This window comes from Limulus polyphemus, unplaced genomic scaffold, assembly GCF_000517525.1.
Source record: "Limulus polyphemus unplaced genomic scaffold, Limulus_polyphemus-2.1.2 Scaffold705, whole genome shotgun sequence".
NCBI lineage: Eukaryota > Metazoa > Arthropoda > Merostomata > Xiphosura > Limulidae > Limulus > Limulus polyphemus.
Window position 1 is genome coordinate 70281 of NW_013666315.1, and position 9566 is coordinate 79846.

General features: G+C 34.6%; 1 protein-coding gene across 1 annotated transcript in view; it reads right to left on the bottom strand.

Moving 5' to 3' along the window:
- Positions 1 to 9566, bottom strand: part of LOC106460086 — a 61262-nt gene that overhangs the window by 42388 nt on the left and 9308 nt on the right. The gene's annotated exons all lie outside the window — the stretch shown is intronic.

Sequence of the window (9566 nt, forward strand, 5' to 3'; positions counted from 1 at the left end):
GGATTCGAACCCGCGACCCTCAGATTGCGAGTCGAGCGCCTTAACCACCTGGCCATGCCGGGCCAAAACACCGACTAGCTAGAGCGAACTCAACTTAACGACTTTTTTATCACTTGTTATGTAAAAACTTTACTTTTCTGGAATAAACGAAAAATGTCAAAAATTCATACAATAATGAAGGGAGTACCAAACATGATGTACCACGACCTATTTGTAGTTTCTATATTTTGAAGTTCCTGCTATTTCCTCTTAGTATTCCATCACTAAGTAAATAATTCACTGGATATCTATTTGATGGAGCTTGAGTAACAAGTAGTTTCTCTAGACTTTATCAAATGCATATGACACATCTAGAAAGACAGCAGCTATTTTCTGAGGAGTTTTACCAGGAATCCATTTATACGTAATTGAAATAGATAGAAGCGCTGAGCTCCTAGTGAATGTTTTGGTCTGTATGCTAGTTTAGTTTTATCGTCTTGTACAGCTAGCACAGGATATGTGTATGTATCGTTCTTTCCGCAATCCTACATAGAATATTATTAGTAATATTGGTCTAAATCTTTTGTTGGTAGTTGAACCGCTATCCCTCTTTAACACAGATATGGTCAATGATATCTTCCATGTCTTCCACTTGTGATCCAATTTTCAGTTATGATAGCTATATCTCCCCTTCAGGACCCAGGTGTTTTATAATAATTCCATGTATAGGATCTTGTCGCGGGTTCGAATCTTCATCATGCTCGCACTTTCAGCCGTGGGGAGGGGCGTTATAATGTTTCGGTCAATCCCAATATTCGTTGGTAAAGAGCAGCCCAAGAGTTGGCGGTGGGTGGTGTTAACTAACTGCCGTCCCTCTAGTCTATTACAACTGAAATACAGTTTGTTTTGAATTTTGCACAAAGCTATACGAGGGCTATCTGCGTTAACCGTCACTAATTTAGCAATGAAAGACTAGAGAAAAGGCAGCTAATCAACATCAACCACCGCCAACTATTGGGCTACTCTTTTTTCAATGAATAGTGATTGGATTAGGGAAGATTAGCGCAGATATCCCTCGAGTAGCGTTGCACGAAACTCAAAAACAAACAAACAGTTCTTGTCCTTGTGCTTCTTAGGAGTGATATGCTCAATAAATCTTCAAGCTTAACCATAGACAATATATTTTAGAAGGTATCATTAACTTTGTTTCTAAATTTTCTTTTCGAAGGAGCTTATAGCTTTATTATCAGGTTTGTTATAATGGAAAGTGCTAACTTTAACATAATGATCCGCTAATTTCTTCCTCATTAGTTGCAATAGGAATTTCGTCTTGCTAGAGGATGCTTGTCATTATTTTAGTATTTAAAAATATAGTTTCTGTTCTATATTATGAAATACGTTCCATAGATAGTTGTCTTTACGTGATCAAGATTCCATTAAGTTCCGTCTGTTTTCTAATTATATAAACTCCAAAGTTTTCTACCTCTACGATGTATCAATCATAACATGTGGCTTCATATACACCTGTAAAGTTACTGTCATATAATCATACATTAAATACACCTTAAAACGATCACTGTGTATCACTGTATCAAGATTCAGACATCTTTCTTACCACTATTGACATTTACGTCTGTTGATGGCCAGTTTGACGTTTTCTGTTGTTCGGTTAAATTTTATACAATCTTGGACATCATTTGTTTCTTTTGCCTCTTGGCAATGTTTGTCACCTTCTTTAATAATTTTCTCCATGCCCTCTTGTTTGTTTTGCAGCTCTATTGATGGCATTATTAATTCATTCAGACCAGCTTTCAGGATCGTAATGTACTGGTGTTCATAATTTCTATCTGTAAAATACTGATAAAATGATTTCAAGCTGCTCTAAGGAAATGCCATCTCCTTACGAGATTTTGACAGATATAACAGTAGGTTTGTGATCACTTTCCACTCTCATAGTTCTGCTAGATAGTAACTGATCATAGATGAGTAAAGATAAAATGAGTTGCACGGGTTCTTGAGTAATATGTTTTTGTTCTGTCACTAAGCATTAATAGGTCAAGATCGATACTGTAATATAATCATACATTAAGTACACCTTAAAACGATCAAATGGTATCACTGTGAACTAAGTCTTGGAAAACAATGGCCTTCATATGAATTTCTTCAATTTACGTTTGTACGAAAGTAAATATTATCAAAACAAAATTTAAAATTTAAGTAAAATTATTTACGTTTATCAGTCTTTTTTGTTACGTTTATGAAACATGCATGGTAGCATATATAATATTAAAAAACCTGCCCTAAGTTTTAATCTGTCACATTTCGCATGTTTCTGAACGTACGTAACAAAACCAGTTTCCATGTTGCTTATTAAAATTTTATAGCTCATGACGACGACGAAAGAAAGGTCATTCTATTCCTATGTTTTTGAGTTGGAATAGATGTTATGCTATGTAAAAAAAAATATAACCGATTTTTCTCTGAAAAAAATACATTAATTTTTAAGTGTTGTTCACAGTTATCCGTTTCATTATTTAAAATCTTGTGCTCACTCTCAATCTGCTGAAAAGTGATTGCGAAATGGTTTAAATCCGTTAGAGCTTCCAATATGATGTTTGTTTTTGGAATTTCGCGCAAAGCTACACGAGGGCTATCTGCGCTAGCCGTCCCTAATTTAGTAGTGTAAGACTAGAGGGAAGGCAGCTAGTCATCACCACCCACCGCCAACTCTTGGGCTACTCTTTTACCAACGAATAGTGGGATTGACCGTCACATTATAACGCCCCCACGGCACAAAGTGCGAGTATGTTTGGTGGGATGCGGATCCAATATGATGAAAATAGCTTTTATACTTTTCTTTGTCAACACCGTTTCCTCACTGCAAGGTAATGTTTTAATGATATGGCGTTAATAGTAAAACTTAAACGGTTTAGGCTTGTGTTAGAAATATCGAATGGTTACTAAAAATATTTTAGCTTCAAAACAGCAATAGCTCCAGTGTAATACAGTTAATGAAATAATTGGGGAATAAAAAATAATTACGTAACAGGTGCAGCATAATGTTACAATAAGAAAAAATCTAGGAATATTTAACATCTTACTTGAGCTTTCAATTAAAGCGATGTTTGATTGAGTGTAATAATTAAAACACCGATTTTGGTAGTGGTTTATTTTTGCTATGTATGTGTGAAACAAACGGTTCTTCTAATCATTCCAAAGGACCACATATAATCCTTCAACGGAGGATGGCCGTGGTCAAGAAGTTATGTCGTGCTGGATTATGCTTCCGAAGGTTAACAATTTGAATCCGTTGCCAAAAAAGGGCACTTTGCACTTTGGCGTTATAAAAGTAATTGTCAAATCCTAGTATTTCATCAGGCGAGAGTAGCCTTAAAGTTGGCGGTGATTGCTGTTGACTAGTTGTCTCTCCTAGTTTATCACTTCAAAATTAGGGACGGTTATGCGCAGATAACCTTTAGATAACTTTACATGAAAATCCTAAAATAAACAAATACTCCAATGAATCACGAAGGATCAGAACAACACGTTATTTAATGAAACGTATAAATAATATAAACAGTAAAAAAAATGGAAAAACATGATATATTTATCTCGCCTTATACATGTAGAAGACTGTAAAATATTCGTTAAAACATAGGATAGTAAACAAGAGAGAATTTGTTGAAGTGTGACATTTGGGATTCTCTTTAGTTTCCGTTTAGGAAATGATCAGCTAGACAAGAGAGAATTTGTTGAAGTGTGACATTTGGGATTCTCTTTAGTTTCCGTTTAGGAAATGATCAGCTAGACAAGAGAGAATTTGTTGAAGTGTGACATTTGGGATTCTCTTTTGTTTCCGTTTAGGAAATGATCAGCTAGACCAAATGCAAACTATGGATACTCTACCAATCGGTCTACATCTATAAAATAATGTCTTGTTGGTATCATTACCTTAAGATCTGCTGAGCAATATTTTACATGTATTGTTTTTGTCATCTTCTCTTTAGTTAAGTTTTAGTATGTGCGTTAAGTTTCTCATTTTTTCGGTGTCTTTAGCGGCGATTTTTAGGTCCAGACCAGTTTTATAAGCATACAAAAAAGCGGCTATGAGTTGTTTAATCTTGTGATATGTATCTTTCACACGTGTCAGAAAAAAATAACAGTTGTATATTTGTGAAATTTTATTTCCAGTAACACTTGATAATCAATCGGTTATTTGAACAAGATATTTTGATTTAAACTAACTTATTGAACTTAATGCTTAATAAGTGAAACCAGTAATCAGCAACCTACAACAATTAGTGACACAGAGTTGACAAATAGATAGATAAATATTGAAAACAAAATTTAGTTTTCGATAATTTTATGTGAATATTTGTTTGTTGCTATCATTAGTCATCAAAATAACCCGAAAATATGGTTTCCATGGACCTGAAATATGTTCGAATGTTATTGTTGTTTCAAGAAAATTAAGGTTCTAAAAATAAGAATAAAGGGGAAATGTTAGAGCTTTATAAAACTGGCTTTCACCTCATCTTTCAAAACTAATCTTGATGTGTTTCAATACAAAAATAGTTCTGTGATAAATTTTCCAAAGATACGATAATGCGTAACCTAAACTACAGAGTATCAATTTTTTCCTAATTACTGGAATTAATAATCTGAGAGCACGTGTTCGATAATTGTATTTTGTTCTTGCGCAGTTACTCTAAATGACGACTGAGCTATTGTTTTATATTTTACTATAAAGATAAGCCTATAAGAACAACAATTTTAGGTGTTACATTTCTAATGATTCAAAGTTCGAAGAGAGAAGCGTGGTCTAACGATTAGCGTGCCGGGCTGCAGATCGCAATATCCAAGGTTCGAGCAACAATATGCTACTGAACACGCTCCATACCTTCAGCTATGTGGATGTTATAGCTGCGACAGTCAATCCCGCTACTTCGTTGGAGAATCTGTGTCGACATTTGGTGCTACTGAATGGTTGTCACCTCTTTGGTCAGCAGTTCTAAATTAATTTTAGCTATTCCTGTATTTTGGGTCCCCTGACCTGCCCCTCAGGTTGAAAATATCGACTTTATGACTTTTTGTATATTTGGTACTTCAGTGCTGTAGATATTTAGTTTACGAAATACAGTATGTAAAAGTTACAGTCATAAGTTTTCGAATTTTATTGTTTATATGTTAAAGTAGTTAACCTGCTAATTTTTACAAACGCCCAAAGACATTAGTATTTAGTTATTTTTATCCATATTTTAAGAACTTGGTTTTAATTTCTACTCTATAATTTACTTGGAAACAGTATTTACATGGTGTTAATATGCTTTCACAATGTACAACCCTTGTCTTAGTAATATTTTGCAATAATTTTCTTTTGAAATTTAAAAATCAATAACTATCACGGTGTTCATAATCTTACCTGCTTTGTGTATGTAAAAGGTCTAAGTCAATTATTTGCCATGAACTCCAATTATACAACAAAGAACGATTTTGTGTTACAGTTTGACGCCTTCCTGATGTTCCAAGTTATATTCTCTGTTATATCCACTGTTTTGAACATTAATTAACTGTACATAATTTCATATATCTAGACCAACTTAACCTTGGTTATTGAATAATATAGGCTCTTAAGATGTTTCTATCCGTGCTTGAAATCAGACTTTACATATGTTTAAAGTATGCTCTTGTAAACAAAAACATACACACAAAAAATGTACATAACTTGACCAACAAATCTCAATCTATAATAAGCTCTTTGTTCACTTCTACAATCACTGCCTTTATCAGTTTCCACGACCACGTGTAGGACTATGACTTTAATAATCACTACGATTACGTCTAGAACTATGTCTTTATCAATCTCTGTAATCACATCTAGAATTATGTCTTTATCAATCTCTGTAATCACATCTAGAATTATGTCTTTATCAATCTCTGTAATCATATCTAGAATTATGTCTTTATCAATCTCTGTAATCACATCTAGAATTATGTCTTTATCAATCTCTGTAATCACATCTAGAATTATGTCTTTATCAATCTCTGTAATCACATCTAGAACGCTGCCTTTATCAGTCTCTACGATCACGTGTAGGACTACGCACTTAGCAGTCTCTACGATCTAGTCTAGAACATTGCCTTTATTAAGCTGTGCGATCACGTCTAGAACACTGCCTTTATCAGTTTCTACGATCACGTGTAAGATAATGCCTTTATCAGTCTACGATGAAGTCTAGAACACTGCCTTTATCAGTTTCTACGATCACGTGTAAGATAATGCCTTTATCAGTCTACGATCAAGTCTAGAACACTGCCTTTATCAGTTTCTACGATCACGTGTAAGATAATGCCTTTATCAGTCTACGATGAAGTCTAGAACACTGCCTTTATCAGTTTCTACGATCACGTGTAAGATAATGCCTTTATCAGTCTACGATCAAGTCTAGAACACTTCCTTTATCAAGCTGTATAATCAAGTTCCTAAAATATTATCTTTATCGTACTCTACTATCATGACTATAAATACAGCTTTTATCACGCTATACAATCACGTTAAAGCTCCTACGTACGAGGTTTTATTTCTATATTTGAAGCTTATGGATACTACTTTTATCAAGTTATATAATTAAAGTTTGAAAAAGTCAAAGTTTTCAAAGTATTTGTTGTATTTTGTTTTTAGAAATTATGTCTTGCTTTTCGAAAGCCGATCTCCATGTTTAAAGAATAAGTATTATACTTGCTTTCAGCTTAGGAAATCTTAGGTGGTCAAATTTAAAGTTAGGCGGAGAATTTATCACTGGAAAATATTGGCGATGAACCCGCAATATCTTACACTATATCCTAAAATTAAATGAGAAAAACAAAGACATTATCTTCTTTTTTCACTCTAAATATGACATGCAGCTTTGTTGTAAAATATGTGTTTTATTAAAAATATAAATTGATGACTTTTAACTTTCGCTGAATCGAAAATGTTGAGAGCTCAGAATTTCCGCACTTTCTTTTTCGTTTTTTTTTTCTTTTTAAACGTGAAATTGTTTTATTCCAGATTTGTGAAGAATTGCACTGCTGATTAAGGTCATTCCAAGAACGTTGCACACATTTTGTGCTTTTTGTGAGAGCATATTAGCTACTCAATTATAGGATATAGTCGAAAATATTAAAAATCATTCGGCTCATGTGTGACCGATTTTTATTTCTATAACCCATCAAAGTTTAAGAATTGATACACAAATAGCAGACTAAGAGAATGTAGGGAACATGTTAGTGCTAGTGAATGTATATAAGTTGTTACAGCCGTAATGGTTTTTAAAAGGATTCGAGTACTTTTAAAATTATGAAAGAACTGAGGAAAATAAATCATTTTTCACTGGGAACACACAAACAGAAGCATTAATGCTCTTGATTTTTTATATTACCATCTTGTAGACGAGTGTGTAAGTGAGCACCAGTATATGTTGGTATTTTCAGTGTTTTTTATACATAACTGGAAGATAGAAGAATCAAACTGGGAATAATTTAGTTTACAGCCGATAACATTACATGCTCGGTAATATAGGAAGAAAATGACCTTGAAATCTCAACACATCGTTACAGTCCCTGTCGCCACATTTGGCCATGCTCTGTCTGACGACTGTGTATCTTTACAACAGCTCTGCGGTATAGGCTATCATGTTCAAAGTGCACCACTCCCCCTGCTTACTTTCCATAATCCATCTAGTATATGAATCCGACGGTTTCCAAGCGCCACTTAAAATATTCCAATCGCGCAGAAACCTGTAGGTGACTTTGTTGGTAGGTCTTCATATAGAATAGCATGAATACCCGGTTCTTTCTACGACGGTTGAAGGGATACGTCATGGAAACAACTTGTGCACGCTTATCGCATACTGTTGTCTGGAGTTGTGGATGACTTTTACCACTAACCTTTGTGTTCTTGGCTTCTCACCTGTTCCAAGATTCCGCACTTTGCCTACCAGGACGGGGGTACGATTTGTTGTCTCTTTCTGGATTGTCCTTGTGCTCCAAGTTGATCCATATTCCTGTTTTCAAATGTCATTAAGTACAAGGAATATCTTCGTCTTGGAAGTTCTAAATCCCCAATCGGAACACTTCTTTAGGAAATGAGTGTAGGAATATCTTGCGTCGGAATGAGTTGTTACATATCTTTCCTAAATTTATTAATTTTCGATGACGTCACACTACCTACATAATGCCAAACAACGTTCAAATGTAACTGTGATACACACCAGTTAATAACAACTTCACATCGGCTGTGGTCATTACCCATATCACAGGACCATTTTCACACATTCTTATAAGATTTCTGACACTCCATCCAATTATTGAAACAAAAGAAAAATAGTTTGTTAGTCACAAACATGACTTAGAAATATCAAGTTGGTGGAACTTAGAAGTATCATAGTTGGTGCGTGACTTTTGCATCACCCTATACATTAACCATTTGGAAACAGTAATGGTGATAAATGTAACTGGCTTAATTAACTAGAATAATTACTTTGATTCCGAGGAGTCCGTGGGTGGTTGAGGATTACTCTTCTATCCTTGCAGTTACATAGTTGGCTCAGTGTCCCTAATCAGACTGGTACTCTTCGAAAATTTATGACTAGCTAAGCAAACAAAATTGAGTTCTGACACACCCGTAATCAAACTTAGACTATAATAATAGTAACCACTTAACGTTTGTAATTTAAAACACTAATCCTTTAATCTCAAAATAAATTTCAATCGTAGTTGCGATGGATTTTGGATATATGAACAAAACAAAAAAAACGAGGTTTACTTCAAAGTAATGCAAATTTATTGTGGGCTGTGGGCGGTTACCTATCCTGCTTCATAGTTTTGGTTTTATTATCTACAGACCACGCAGAGGTACAAACTAAAAGATAGCAGTGATCAGACTCTGTTAAATGGTAAATAACGTGAGCGCCATTTTTAAGAGCACGCTGGCTGTGTAGTTAATTTCTAAAAACGCCTGCCGTTGTCGTAACGCAATGTTTTAATTGCCAACGATACGGGTATGTAGCAGCAGCCTGTAAATCTCTCCCACGATGTGTGGGCTGTGGTGGAGATTATCATAATTCTATGTGCCGAAAGAACATGAAAATCCATACTGTTGCAACAACATACTTCTAACTATAAAAGATGTCCAAAATACAAGAATATCAAAACAAGAATCTACAACATCCACAATAAAAATCAAACCACAGAAACTAATGTACAACACAAGGAACCAATCCACACAACAGTCAGGTATAAAAATACCACTTCTATCAAGATCTACAACACAGCCCGAACCTACTGGCACATGTGCAGCAACAATTCGTACACAACCACGAAGTAAACAAATATATACAGTCACAAAACCAACCAAAACCAACAGCCACAAATGAAAGAAACCACAAAAATACAGATTAGTATAACAACTGATCAAATGAATACTCAACCACAAAATATACCGCACCCAGATATACCAAAAACACCAGTAAATTTAATCACAAACACAAACACCTGATGATGACAAAACCTTGTCGAAACGTTGTACATTTGCTGTTATGTTAAAC